The 15,440-nt window shown below is 42.3% G+C and overlaps 1 long non-coding RNA gene across 1 annotated transcript; it reads left to right on the top strand.

Annotated features, from left to right (window-relative positions):
- The first annotated feature begins 671 nt into the window (after positions 1–671).
- On the top strand, positions 672–10,157 carry LOC138156398 (uncharacterized). The gene is made up of 3 exons (XR_011167140.1): positions 672–820; positions 9,100–9,152; positions 9,389–10,157. It is a non-coding gene; the product is annotated as an uncharacterized lncRNA (long non-coding RNA).
- Positions 10,158–15,440: the final 5,283 nt, after the last annotated feature.

Genomic DNA, 15,440 nt, shown 5'->3' with positions numbered 1-15,440 from the left:
AACCAGCTCTGACACCCACTGGTTTACAGAGGCCCCCAGTAATGTTAATGGGATTTAAGATCTTCCAGCCCATTAATAGGCTTCATGGAACCCATTAAGGGAAGCTTTCATGGGGGAGGCTTGCTTGCAGGAAAACTTTCACACCTTTTGCTAATTTCTAATTAGGCACTGAGGGTTGTGCTGCCTTCTGGCCCCGAGAAGTGTATATATACTCTGAGTTGGTATTTTGCTTTGGGGGCTTACTTAGGAGAAGGACCTTGTGATTCCCTGGTCGAGATTCTCAGTAACCACACGTTCAGAGAATCCCAACTGCTCACATGTAAAGGCTTCCTCAATCCAGGGAAGTATGTAAAGCATATAGTTGATTCAGACAGTCAGAGCCCTGTCTGTTGGTATTTATTTTTCTGCTTGTATTTTCTCTGAAGTTCAGGGTGCTGACTTTTCCCCTGAACTAGTGAATGTAATTTAAAAAGATGGTTGACCCCTTGAACAGCTAACTTTCCTAGCAAAGCAGATCTAAGAACCTGTGCTAGCTGCCATTTTAGGTATGCCATTGTGGTTGCCTCTACACCCTTCCAGCCCTGTCATCCCCTGTTATGAGGCCCCTCCCAAACCTGACGTTCCATTATCTAAAATCCTTCCCAGCTCAGATATTCTGTGTTCTCAGTTTCTCATAACCTCTTCAGTCATGGTCCTGAAAATCAAGTTTTCCTGGTTTCAGAGAGAACACTGGGCTGTTTTACATGGAACAGAGACAGTCTGGTCCCTGGCTCAGAGACAGAGAGGCCCAAGGCTCCCAGGCTGACCCAGCTGCTTAGAGGTACTTTGTCACCCTTCCTTCCTAATCTCAGCCTGACCTCCTTCTCCTCAACAGTAATTCCTACCCAAAAGCAAAGTAAGGACACAGATCTCCCACCCTGCATTCCTCTGGGGTCTGAAATAAGGACATTTTACTAAACCAAGCCCACATCTGTTAAATTTCTTTTATCCACAGTAATCTTGACTGGATCCTGTGAGATACTAATAAATAACCAAATAACTAATTGAATAACATGTTCTTTCCCTCTGAAAGGGTGGTCATGTTCACAGATAACTGTAGGGAAAGTGAAAATATACTAAAAAGTCAGACAGAAGGATCCAGGCACATTCAAAGGGAGAGGAATCAGAATTATTGCTAGAAAGGAACCAAAATAACTTTAATTTTATAAATAAATAAGATTTATAAGTAATAATTAAATTGATTAATTAACCCCTTTACAGGTGAAGACATTGAGGTTCAGAAGTATGTGAGTATGTAGGAAGTCTTTGAGACAAGATCCCCCTCATTTCTGTTGACTCTGAGTCTGGGCCTCTCTCTAAGAATTCCAACACTCCCTCCCCCTTCACCACTCCCTCTCCCTCCCCCTCCCCTCGCCCCTCTGCCCCTCCCTATTCTCCCTTCCCCGCACCCCTTCCCCCCATCTCAATTTCTAGAGTTCATTCAATTCTTTAGGGCTGACCTATAATGCCAAGTCTCAAGGTTTCTATCAACTCCAGGGAACCCCAGAACTCTCTGTGCCACCCTCTATATCTTGCCTCTGTAGCCCTCAGGTCTTAGGGTATCACTATCTGTTTCTTGGCTATTTTGTTCCCTGTCTTCTGATCCTTAACTCCCAGGTCACTGCCCCTGCCCCTCCCTGCCCCCCAATCACTACACACACATACACACAAACAATGGTTTCTGACCCTTTTATCCTTAGTCATTTGGTCCACAACATTCTTTTCTAGTTCCTCAATGTCTTTCTCTTCTCCTTCCCTATTTAATCCCTAGTCTTCTGATCCCTGACCTTCTTTCTTCCTGGTCCCCTCTTACAGCCAGGTCTATGGTCCTTATTCCTACCCCTGGCCCTTGTCCTTTCCTTGCCCATTCCCTAAAGGCCAATCGTGACTCTGGTTCCTGCCTCTCTCACTCCTAGCCCTTCAGCCCTCAGACCTCCCCTGGTCCCTGGCCCTCCTATCTCCCCTCCCCCCATTCCCAGCCCTGCAGCCTCTCAGGCCTCCCCTGGTCCCTGGCCCTCCCATCCCCCCTCCCCCCATCCCCATCCCCAGCCCTGCAGCCTCTCAGGCCTCCCCTGGGCCCTGGCCCTTCTATCCCCCTCCCCCCATCCCGGCCCTTCAGGCCCCTCTCCCTGATGTTCGCAGGCAATGAGCAAGGAGTGTTAAATTTGTTCTTGGCTACTTTTCCCTGCGACTCCCAAAGGCGCTGGTTACAAACTGAATCAGTTATCAGCTAGTTAGCCTGCCAGTTCCCCGAGGTACTGCATGAATACAGATAGGGAGCCATGCATTATTCAGTGAGAGAAGCAAGAGAAAATGCGCATCATGCCCAAAACATGAACAGCAGAGGCAGTAAGGGAATAATTAGCGGCCTGTCACTTGTCCCTGTCACCGTTCTTTCCCTTAACACATGGGGGGTGGGGGGAGGAGAAGGGTAAGATCATCTTGCAAACTCCTGCTCAGATATGCAGCTAGTAGGTTAAAATCACCCTAGAAAGGGGAGCACACAATGTCAGAGCCAGCAGGAACCTTGGAGAGCGACACTTCCTATATCTTTGGTTTTGTTACACAAGAGGAAACTGAGACCCAGAAAAGAGATGACCTGGACCAAGGGCACAGTGAGGATCTGAGTAGTAAGAGCCTCAGACTGACTCCAGGGCTCCTAGCCCCCCAATTCAGAGCCCCTGGTCCCCAATTCAGAGCTCCTGGCCCCCATTTCAGGGCTCCTGGCTCCCAATTTAGGGCTCCTCGCTCCCCAATTTAGGGCTCCTGGCCACCATATCCAGACTCTTTCCACCTGTATTTTACTTCCTGCCCTTCAGAACAAGGGAAGTATAAGGAAAAGCTTTGAAGACAAAAAAGGACTATAGAAAATATGAACTTTTGGGGCACCTAGGTGACACAGTGAGTAAAGCGCTGGACCCGGAGTCAGGAGGACCCGAGTTCAGTTCCTGCCTCAGACACTTAACACCCACACAAAATCCAGCTGTGTAACCTTGGGCAAGTTACTTAACCCCAATTGCCCTCCAAAAGGCAAAATAAAATAAAATAAAATAAACTTTTCCCTTAACTCCAGGGAGGTAGTTTCAACATTGGAATAATTTGTAGTTAGATGACCAGGGTGGCTGTGAGATATGAAGGGCAGAAGCACCAGCTCTGAGTTTGAGGTCCTGAATTCAAATCCTGCCTCTACCACTCACTACTCATGTGGTCTCAGGCAAACCATTTACATTTTTGAGCCTCAATTTCTTCCTTTGTGAGTTGAAGGGTTTGCTCTGCCTGCCTCAGTTTCCTCATCTGTAAAATGAGGATCATAGCAGCTACTGCCCCCAAGTTGTTGTAAAATGCTTACCATAGTACCTGACACATAGTAAGTGCTTAATAAATGTTTGTTCCTTTCTCTCTTTTATTGTTTGATAAATAGCTATATTTTTTAACATAAATTAAATTAAGTGTTTGAGGGAAAAAACCCTCCATCCAATCCTACCCTGCCATTAAACGGCTTCTGAATTCCTTCTAGAGCTTTGGTCCTCCTTGTATGACCTTGGGAAAGTTGTTTCAGGGATGTGATTGTAAAGAGCTTAGCACATTGCCCCGAACTGATACAGAAATGTCAGCTCTGGCTGTTTTTGTTATCCTGCCACCTCTCTGAGTATCAGTCTCTTCCAGAGAGTGAAGGGATTGGTCCCTTCAAGTTCTGGGTTGGAGGTCACATGATGACTGATGGATGGTCAGCCCCCAAGTTCCATTGGTGACTAGAGAAAGAGCTAGATGAAGATCCTTCAACCTCGAAGAAGCCTTTGTAGAAAACTGAGGGGTACATGGAGTCAAGACAAGAAGGCATGGACACTCTGGCAACCTGTGTCCTCCCTCCACCCTAGCCAGCTCCCTTCCTCCTACATGAAACCCAGCCTATTGCCCCCAGCTACTGATGTCTCCCCATCATCACCTCTGACTTGTTTTGTATATAACTTGCAGATATTAATACATGTACATGCTATCTTCCCCCAGCCCAGAGAGAATGAAAGATCTTTGAGGGCAGAGATTGTTGCCAATTTTCTCTAGTCAGAGCCTAGGATGGAGACTGGCCCACAGTCAACACTCACTAAATACTTGCAGATTGATTGATCGTATCATTAGAGGGAATGTTCACATCATGAGATTACAGATGCATGGGGATATCAAAATATTATTATAGCAGGCTTGAGAGTAAGACCAGTGCTGATGATATTCTCAGGCTCCAATCCCGAAGGGAAGTTTTTAATTTTATTTTTTGTTTTGGCAGGAGGAAGGCAAGGCAATCGGGGTTAAGTGACTTGCCCAAGGTCACACAGCTAGTAAGCATCAAATATCTGAGGTCAGATGCTCCTGACTCCAGAGTCAGTGCTCTATTCACTTCTCCACCTGGCTGCCCCAAAAGTTTTTAATTTTAAACCCCACTATCCTGGGCAGAGGAAGGGAGGGGGGAATTGATCCTGGTGGGACATCCAAGGACCTTTCCCCTCTCCCGTTAGAAATGTGAAAGGAATCAGAAGAGTCAGATCCCTAGTGGGTTTGGGATGACCTTTCAGGAGAAAGTAGCATTGTCAATAGAGTGTCGGATTTGAAGTCAGAGAGACTTGAGTTCAAATACTACCTCAGACACTTATTAGCTGTGTGGTCCTAGGCAAGTCACTTAGCTTCTTTCTGCCTGTTGGTTCATCTGTAAAATGGATGTAATAGAGCATTTACTAAGGTAGGTTTGTTATAAAGATCAAATGAGCTAAAGTCAAGTCAACAACTATTAAGCTCCTACCATTTGCCAGGCACTATGCCAAGTACTGGTGATACAAAGAAAGACAAAGGACAGACCCTGCTCTCAAGAAATTCATTCTACTAGGGAAGACAATATGTATGTATGTATGTATGTATGTATGTGTGTGTATGTATGTATATATATATATGTACAAATGACATAGATAGAGAATTAATTTAAGGTAACAGAAAGAAGACACCAAGAATAAGGAAGACAGAAAAGGCATTTTGTAAACATTGTAAACTTCCTATTTTAAAGACTCTTCTAGCTCTAAGATTTTGTTCTAAGGTCTGTTCTAGTGCTGATTTTTTTGGTCTTAGGATTTCTCCCAACTCATGTTCTGTGTTCTTATACCCTATGGTCTACCATTCAATGCTCCAAGGTCCTTCCAGTTCTGACATTTTGTGTTCTATGCTATGAGGTTCCTCCTAATTCTTTTAGTCTAGGTTCTAGCCCCATGGACCTACAACATTCCGTGTCCTGATAGCACTCCTAGCTCTGACATTCCACTTTCCAAGAGGAGGTCATCCCAGTTTGGAAAAGCAATGGCTCAAAAAATACCTGGTGAGGTTCCGAAATTCATGAAAGGAATGGGGGAGGGGGATGGAGGTGAATGGTCTTGCTCCTCAGCACTAATAGGCTGTTTATGGGACTTTGAAAGTTTGACAACCAGCACCCCCACTCCTATCAAAATAATAACAGCTAATATTGACATTGCACTTGGAGGTTTGCAAAGCACTTTTCAAAAATGTCATTGCACCGTTACAACAATGCTGGGAAGGAATCACTTCTTATAAATGTTACCTCACTTGATGCTCATAGCTGCTCCCCAAAGGCTAGACCAGATGGATTGTCATGGTCTCAAGGCATGGCTTGGACTGTCTGGTCCATATTTTAGTCTGTTGGTCCACCATGCTTCGGTCCATAATGCCTCTTCCCACTTCAACGTCCTAGAAGACTTCACATGGCATACTGGGAGACGCCCTGGGCTTGGAGCAGCAGATAAAGTCTAGAAGGCTGCATCTGATGCCCACTTGATGCTATTCGAGCTTGGGCAAAGGGCCTAAATACTAGGACAAGTCCATGCTGGACTTGAAGAGAGCTGAATTCAAGACCTCCAGTCCAATACCCTTGATCTTCAGATGAAGAAACTGTGTCCCAGAGTCCCCTCAAAGGGGAAGTGATTTGCCAAGAGGCAGTGTGACTGCATAGTAGACAGAACCTTGGCCCTGGAGTCAGGAAGACCTGAGTTCAAATTCAGCCTCAGATATTTATCAGCTGTGTAATTCTGGGTAAGCCACTGAACCTCTGTCTGCCTCAGCTTTCTCAGCTGTGAAATGGGGATAACAGCATCTACCTTGCAGGGATGTTGTCATGGGAAAATAAGATTTGTGTAAAAATTGCTCAGCATAGTCCCTGGCCCTTAGTAGGCACTCATTACGCTCCCCAAGAGTGTACTGCAAGTAACAGAGCCAGTATTCAATTAAAGGTTTTTTGTTTGTTTGTTTTAAATATCTAACCTGGTGCCCTTTAGGAAAGGTCAGGAGAGACCTGAGTTCAAATATCCTCTGACACACAGACAAGCTGTGTGGCCCAAATCACTGAGCCTAGCTGAGCTAGAGTTTCCTTATATCTGAAAGTGGAATTATAATGGTGACTACCTCAGGATATGTGTGTGTGTGTGAGAAAGAGAGAGAGACAGACAGACAGACAGACAGAAAGAGGAACAGCCAGACACACAGAGAGAGACAGGGACAGACAGAGATCGACAGAGACAGAGATAGACATACATACAGCAGAGAGAGAGAGAAAAGAGAGAGAGAAAGCAGGAGAGAAAGGGAGGGAGAGAGAGACAGACAGACAGACAGAAGAACAGCCAGACACAGAGAGAGACAGGGACAGACAGAGATAGACACACATACAGCAGAGAGAGAAAAGAGAGAGAGACAGCAGGAGAGAAAGGGAGGGAGAGAGAGAGAAAGAGAGAGAAGAAATATTTTTGAATCACTCTGTGTTAAGTAAAAAATGCATATATTAAGCATCTATTATGTATGAGGCATTGTGCTAAGTGTGCAGGATCCAAAAAGAGGCAAAAATATGGATTCTTACTCTCAAGGAACTTATAGAAGACCTAGATGTGTGTATAATACACACATACATATATACACACATATACATATATAATATATGGTGAGTACATATGTCACAAAGGGTCATAAATATACTAAATATATTACTTTATATATTTTACATATATTAAAGATATACGTGTATCTATGTATATAGCTATACTTATATAAAAGTGTACACCCAATATAGTTGTATATATTCATATCTAAGTATATCCTTAGATCTATTATATAATCTCTGGGATTCTATCCTAGGAGGAGATTTGCATAGGTATGCATTGTGGGAGAACATCTATAGGGACTGCAATAGTAACTTCATGTACATATGGAACTCCCAGATGAAGAAGTTCACTCCACCAAGCCAGGTCAGTCTTATCAGAGGGTAAGAGAATAGCCTGGAGTATGGAGAGGCTGTGAGTTGTCCCAGGTCAAGCAACCAGTAAAAGTCAGAGGGGGAATTCAAAGCCGGTTATTCCTAGCTTTTTCCAGGATGGATAAATGGCATCATAGTGCATAGACCTGTATCTTCCAGCCTCAGACTCTTTACTAGCTGTGTGACCCTGGACAAGTCACTTCACCCTCCTTGCCTCAGTTTCCTCATCTGTAAAATGAGCTGGAGAAGGAAATAGCTAACCTCTCCAGTATCTTTGCCAAGAAAATCCCAAATGGGGTCACAGAGAGTCAGAAATAACTGAAAAATGACTGAACAACCAAAACAAAAACATTCTGGCTTTACAATAAGCTGCCTAGTAGTTACACTAAGCTACTATAATATATTTATACATGTGTATACAGGTAAATGCGTATATACATATGTATTCATACAAATACACATTTGTGTATGTCATATGATTGATGCATGCATGTCTATCCATATATATATATATATATATCATCACAGGAATATCTGGGGTCAAAATCCACCCTGGACACATACTGGCTGTATGGCCCTGGATGAGTCACTTACTTTAAGTAGCCCTACACAAGTCTCTAAGGCTGTAAGAGTAGAAACTGATCTGCACTAATAGAGGGAGTTTCTCTTTCCCTGTGTGATACATGGTGGGCATCATAGACAGGCCTGATCTATATGTCTGTCTGTCTATCTATCTATCTATCTATCTATCTATCTATCTATCTATCTATCTATCTATCTATCTATCTGTCTGTCTGTCTGTCTGTCTGTCTGTCTGTCTGTCTTTCTGTCTATCTCACATATTTATCTATCTAATCTATCTATTCATCTATCTGTATATCACTTTCCACATCTATCTCCACCTCATCTCTCTATATGTCTATCAATCTATCCATCCCTATATTTATTATCTGTGTTGCTGTTGTTACCTACTGCATGAGATAAGGAAAATGCTTTGTAGACCTTGAATCACCAGCATTATCCACACGGCTGCACCCCTAATTTGTTCAGCCTGTGTAGACATGGCTGAATCTGGATCAAACCCTGTATCCCCACCTAAAGATGCCTGAAGCTTAGAGGTTCAGTGAAGGAGGGCATTTCACTCAAGTGCCAGAGGCTGCTTAGGTCCCAGCATGTGGCCCATACAAAAGTCATCAGAGAAGAGTGAATGGGAAAGCCAGTGGGATTGTAATGGTCACAGAGAGGCAGATAAAGTGGGGAGAGGGCTTGAGAGTTGGCAGCTAAGTCAAGAGCCATAGCTACTAATCAGGATCTTAGCACAAAGGATGGTGTCATCGGATTACTGAGACACAAGGAAAGTAGAACTTTATTCCATGACATGAGAGGCTTAGGAAAGGGGGAGAGGAAGGGAGAGAGCCCAAGAGGGGAAGCCAGAGGAGGAAGGGACTTCCTGCTCTCATGATAAAGGTGAAGGCAGGACGGAAATCAGCTCTAACTTCATAATTCCTACTGTTAATTTCCCTGGAGACTTTGGATAAGTCTCTTCCCTTCTTTACCCTAAGCATCACTTTCTATAAAATGAAAAGATTGAACTAGATGGCCCCGGATGACCTTCAGGTAATACTTGGACAAAATGGCCTCTTTGGTCCTTCCAACCCTGAATTCTGTCATTCTGGGGTCCTGCCCTGTGAGTCCCCTTCCAGCTTTGACATTCTATGCCCTAAGGTTCCTTCTAGTGCTAACATTCTATGCTTTTTATGTTCTAGGATCCCTTCAAGCCTGGACATTCTGTGATTCTAAATCTTCTTTCATTCTAAAGGTACTTTGAATGGATGTTCATATTTGGTCCTTGCATCATCTTACTGGTCAAAGTCTCAAGCTAATGCCCAAACCAAAAAAGGGGTTTCTGGGATGAATACCAATGGGAACACTAATGGAACAGTTTTCCCCACCATAGAATGTGTCCAGATTAGTAATAGTTTCATTGATATGATTTTTTAAATGTTAGACAACATTTCCATAGGCTAATTTGACATTGCTATCTCTAATCTACAGCTCTTCCAGAAAGCAGCTATTCTAGAATACATGAAACTACACACACAGAAGGCTTGGGATCAAGTTTGTTATTCAACATCAACTGTGTGACTTCGGAAAAATCTCTTCATCTCTCTAAGCCTCAGTGTCCTCATTTGTAAAATGGGTCTAATGATCCTTGTACCACCTTCCCCCAAACATTGTTTCATTGTGATTGCTTGGTAATACACATGAAGAAACAGAAATAAGAGTTGCTGTCATCCACCTCAATTAACTTAACAAGGACATGTTGGCTTGCGTTGACTTGATACAACTTCTGATCAATTGAACATTAAGTGATAGAGACAGGGCAAGAGGATTCTTTGGCAAAGGAGTTTATTTGGGGAATACTTTATCAATAGAAGGCAGATGTCATGGGATAAAGAAGACAATTAAGATCTAGAACTGTCAGAGTGGCCAAACTGAAAGCAAAATAATGAATACTCCCATAGAGACTTTGAAGGAGGTCTCTAGTAGAGGGCCCCAGGAACCTGTGGTTAGCCCTTTCCTCAGTGACTAAGGTAATGGCATGAATAGCATATAAATCAAACATGAACATGATATGAAGATCATTTGGACAGAGAACTACCACACTGAGTGATAAATACAGTATTCAAACAGATTTTGGCTGGTTAGGACAGGGTTTCTCCACTTTTTTGTGTGTGTCCTGGACCCTTTGGGGCTGTTGAAGCCCCTGGACCTCTTTGAATGCAAAAAATAAAGTACATAGGATTACAAAGGAAAACTATTATATTGAAATAAAATTATCAAGCTTGAGCCTTCTTCTAGAAGGCAAACTTTAATACTTAAAGTAGGTCCAATGTCTTTCCAAAGCGTTCTCTTCTCTTTGTTAAATCATTTCACAACCTTGGACAAATTGCATTGACCTTAGTTTCCTCATTTATAAAATGGGCGTGATAATAGAACTTACATTCCGGGTATGTTGTAAAAGGTAAATGAGATAATATTTAAAGTGTTTTATAAATCCTAAAGTTCTATGCAAATGTTAGCAATTGTTACTATTATTATCATACATTTGGCTCCAGAAGTAGCATTAGGTCACATTATCTTAGATCACTGAATATAGATTCATAGGTTCAGAGCTCAAAGGGCCCTTAGAGGTCATTCCTATTCAAACCCCTCATTTAACAGATATGAAACTTCCACCCAGTGATAATAAATGATTTGCCCAAGATCATACAAGTTGGATAATTCAATCATAGATTTGGAGGTAGGAGGAACATCAGAAGCCTTATAATCCAACTCCTTCATTTTACAGAGGGAGAAACTGAGGACAAGAGTTCATGGTGGGGAATTTTTTAAGCACCCACTATGAACCAGGCAATGTGCTTAAGTGCTTTACAAATATTATCTCATTTGATCTTCATAAAAACCCTGCTGGGTAGGTGTCATTATTATTCCAATTTTACATTTGGGGAAAAACTGAGGCAGACACAGGTTAAGTTATTTGCCCTGGGTTGCACACATACTAAGTGTCTCATGCTGGATTTGAACTCAGGTCTTCCTGACTCCAGTATGGCACATAGATTTAAGGGAACCTAGAGATCATAGGTCATCCTCTCAGGTCATCCTTATTTTCCATAGTACAGGAAACTGAAAACCAGAGTGAGTGAGCAGCTTATACAGGTGGCAAGTGTCAGGTGGGATACTTCACTGTCCCTTAAGTGTTTTTAGGATCCAGAGTCACAGGACTGAGAGAGGATGAATAACTTGGCCTATACTGAACCAAACCCCTCCCATTTTTACAGAAAAGGAGCCTGAGGTCTAGAGATATCATCATATCATAGATGGAGTTGTTTGGTCAATGGCAATGACCAAGTTAATGCAGGTCCACTGGTTCTAAATTCTTAATTTTCTTCCCACTGCATCATGATTATGCAAGGTCACCTTGTAAATGCCAGATCCTGGGTCTACCCAGGTTCTGGGATGTCAAATCCATGATCCTAGTCCTTTCCTTAAAGACTGACTTTGGGGAAATTTCAGTCATCTCTGCCAGTCTCAGTTTTTGGCATGTTACACTGGAGAGAGAACAGGACCAGAGTCAAGGACCAGACTATGTCTGTAGAAATAAAAAAAGATTTGCACAACCCACTTAATAAAGCAGGTGTAAGGAAGGTGATCTGCAAAGAGTCTTACAGGAATGAAAAGTACACATGAGGATGGAGAGGAAAATTCACAGCCACCTGATGATCAATGTCAAATACCACGTACCTGCCGCCTGCTAGGACAGGCCCTGGCTGCTTTGCCCTCTAATACCTGCTAGGTCCATATGACTCATATAAAACCAGTCAGGCGACAAACATTTATTAAGAGCCTAATATGTGTCAGGTAGGTGGTACAATGGATAGAGTTGCAGCCCTGGAGTCAGGAGGACCTGAGGTCAAATCTGGCCTCAGATGCTTACTACCTATGTGGCCTTGGGCAAGTCACTTCACCTTGTTGGCCTCAGTTTTATCACCTGTGAAATGAGCCAGAGAAGGAAATGACAAACCATTTCAGTATGTTCACCAAGAAAACCCCACATGGAGTCACAGAGAATTGGATGTGACTGAGAAATGACTGAACAACAAATGAGTCTTGTGCTAAGTGCTGGGGATACAAAGAAAGGAGGAAAAAATATCCCCTACCCTCAAGGAGATTACAGTCTAATGGTGGGAATAACTAGCAAACGACTATGTTTAAATAAGATAAAGAGGGGCTACGTTGGGGATAATGAACGGAAGGAAAACACTGAAGTTAAGGTGGGCCAGGAGCATTCCCTTCATGGTGATGGCTTCTCATGGTTGGCTCACACTTCAAATGGCACAAAGAGTTCCCCACTTTGAATGAGGATGAAGAAGAACTCTATGAGGTAGATGTTCTTGTGATCCTTCCATTTTATAAATGAAGAAACGGATTCTAAGAAGGGTGAAGTGATTTGACCAAGGTAACCCAGCTGGCTCCAGTGAGGGGTCTAATGGCCAGGTCTGAGAGCTCTCCATCCCCCCTATCTTCTTGTTCAAGTCTGGTTTTCTTTTTCTTGGTCACTTGATGCCATGGCCTAGATTTAAAGAGGAGAGAGTGGCTGCCTTCATGGCTTTGAGCCAATGATTCTGTCACCATTGCTGAACAAATGCTCTCTGATTATCTACAGAATTTTATGTGGAACAATGGAAGCTCCCTGAGGGCAGGAATCTAGTCTTTCTTTGTGTTCCCACAGGGTTCTCTGTGCTGTAGGTATTCAGAATCAGGCAGTCCAAGATGATGATGGTGATCATGGTGATGAAGATGATGATGATGATGATGGTGATGATGATGATGATGGTGATGATGATGATGATGATGATGGTGATGATGATGATGATGATGATGATGATGGTGATGATGATGGTGATGATGATAACTGACATTTATATTGTGATTTCAAGGTTGCAAAACGCTTTACATATATTAGTTCATTTGTTACTAATTAACCTATTTTTAGCAGTTAGGTGGCACCATAGTGCTTGGAGCACCAGGCCTGGAGTTAGGAAGACTCATCTTCCTAAGGTCAGCGCTGGCCTCAGATATTCACTAGGTGTGTGACCCTGAACAAGTCACTTCACCTTGTTTGCCTCAAACCATCTGTAAAATGAACTGGAGAAGGAAATGACCAATCACTCCAGTATCTTTGCCAAGAAAATCCCAAATGGAGTTACAAAGAGTAGGGCATGACTGAAGCACCTCAACAACCACAGCCAAAGCCTCTAAGTACCTAAAAGTCTGTATCTTCCAATCTCCCACATGGTGGCTAGACTAGAAGAAAAAGAAGTCATGCTTTCATAAGATAATCTTCACTGATTTTAAGTTGGGAGGGACATTGGGGACCATCTAGTAACCCCTTCATTTTTCATGTTGTTTAGAACATAAACTCTAAAGTGTGAGAGACCCACAGAGCATTGAATGCCAGAGGCTAGGAAGGACCTTGAAACTTAAAATGTCAACACAGAGAGAGAGAGAGAGAGACAGAGAGACAGAGAGACAGAGAGAGAGAGAGAGAGAAGATCATAGGGAAATCTGGAAGAGATCGTAAGACATACAATTTCAGATGATCCTGAAATATAGGCTGCCAGATCTTACCTTTGAGCAGGGATAGCTAGGTGGTACAGTGGACAGAGCACTAGGCCCAGAAGCAGGAAGACCCCAGTTCAAATCTGTACTCAGATACTTACTAGCTGTGTGATCCTGAGCATGTCATATAACCTCTCTATGCTTCAGTTTCCTCATTTGTAAAGTGGGGATAAATAATAATACCAAATTCCCAGAGTTGTTGTGAGTATCAAATGAGATTGTTTATTTAGCACAGTTCTTGGCACATAGCAGGGACTGTATAAACATCAGCTATTATTGTTATTGTTATTTGAAAGAAGTGAAGGACCTCGTTGGTAGTCTGATGAAGCTCATGAACTTCTTCTCCAAATAATATTTTAAATGAATAAAATAAAACCTCTTGGTTACAAAAGAAAACAATCATATGAAAATACAACTGACAGAACATTTTAAAAGGTAGAGTTCATGGACACCAAGTTAAGAATCCCAGCCTTAGTGAGACATTATGTTCTGTGCTCTGGAAGGGACATGGGAACTTAGAATTTTGGAGATTTAGGGACCCTTAGAAGATAAACTTGCAGATCTGGGCAGGATTTTACAAAAATATAAAAGAAAGTGAGACTGCCCTAATATTCTAGAACCAGAGGGTAAAATAAAAATGGAAAGAAATATCCGATCACCTCTTGAAAAAGATCCCAAAAAGAAAATCCTAGGAATATCATAGCCAAATTCCAGAGTTCCCAGGTCAAGGAAAAAATATTGCAAACAGTCAGGAAGAAAAAATTTGAGTATTGTGGGAACATGATCAGGATAACGCAAGACTTAGCAGCTTCTCCTTTAAGGGATCGAAGGGTTTGGAATATGATATTTTGGAGGTCAAAGGAATTAGGATTAAAACCAAAATCACCTAACCAGCAAAATTGAGTATAGTATTTTAGGGGAAAATATGGATATTCAATGAAATAGAGGACTTCCGAAGCATTCTTGATGAATAGACCAGAGCTGAACCGAAAATTTGACTTTCAAATATAAGGATCAAGATTAACATGAAAAGGTAAAAAGAAAAGAGAAATCATAAGGAACTTATTAAATTTGAATTATTTACATTCCTACATGAAAAAAAGAAACTATAATTGTAATTCATGAGACTTTTTTCAGTATGAGGATAGTTGAAGGGAATATATATGTGTACATATATACATACATGTATGTATAGGTGGGTGTATGTGTATATATATGTATGTGTGTATGTGTGCATACATGTATACATAGACAGAGGGCACAGGGTGAGTTGAATATGAAGGGATGACATCTAAAAATAAAATTAAGAGGTGAAAGGAATATATTGGGGTAAGGAGAAAGGGAGAGATAGAATAGGGTAAATTATCTCACATAAAAGAGGCAAGAGAAAGCTGTTACAATGGCAGGGAGGAGCAGGGAGGTGAAAGGCAAACCTTACGCCCTCATGAGTAAGGTAGCCAACCTCCTGTATGAGAAATGGTTTGGCCCATATTACACTGAGCCAATCATTGCCAATTTGCACCCTAAGACCTAGGAGCCCTTTATTTGTTCCTTGGACCTCAATGACTGTCCCATGGTGACTGATGACTTTGTAGTCAGTGGTACATGCTCAGAGAAGATGTATGGGATGTGTAAATCACTCTGGGAAACTTATATGGAACCCAAGGACCTCTTTGAAACCATCTCCCAAGCCATGCTGAATGCTGTGAATCAGGATGCTGTGTCAGGAATGGGGTGATTGTCCATATCACTGAGAAAGACAAGATCACCACCCGAACACTGAAGGCATGGATGGACTAAATTTTCCCACTCATTTTCCTCTCCCAGAGCCCATTAATCTTTTCTTTAAAAAAATAAAGTAATAAGATAAATCTTTTTGAGAGAGAGAGAGAGAGAGAGAGAGAGAGAGAGAGAGAGAGAGAGA

Source organism: Petaurus breviceps, unplaced genomic scaffold, assembly GCF_028583685.1.
Source record: "Petaurus breviceps papuanus isolate PSGF00001 unplaced genomic scaffold, PetGlider_PUasm1.0 99, whole genome shotgun sequence".
Taxonomy (NCBI): Eukaryota; Metazoa; Chordata; class Mammalia; order Diprotodontia; family Petauridae; genus Petaurus; species Petaurus breviceps.
The sequence above is the reverse complement of the archived record's forward strand: the minus strand, read 5'-3'. Positions and strand labels throughout refer to the sequence as shown.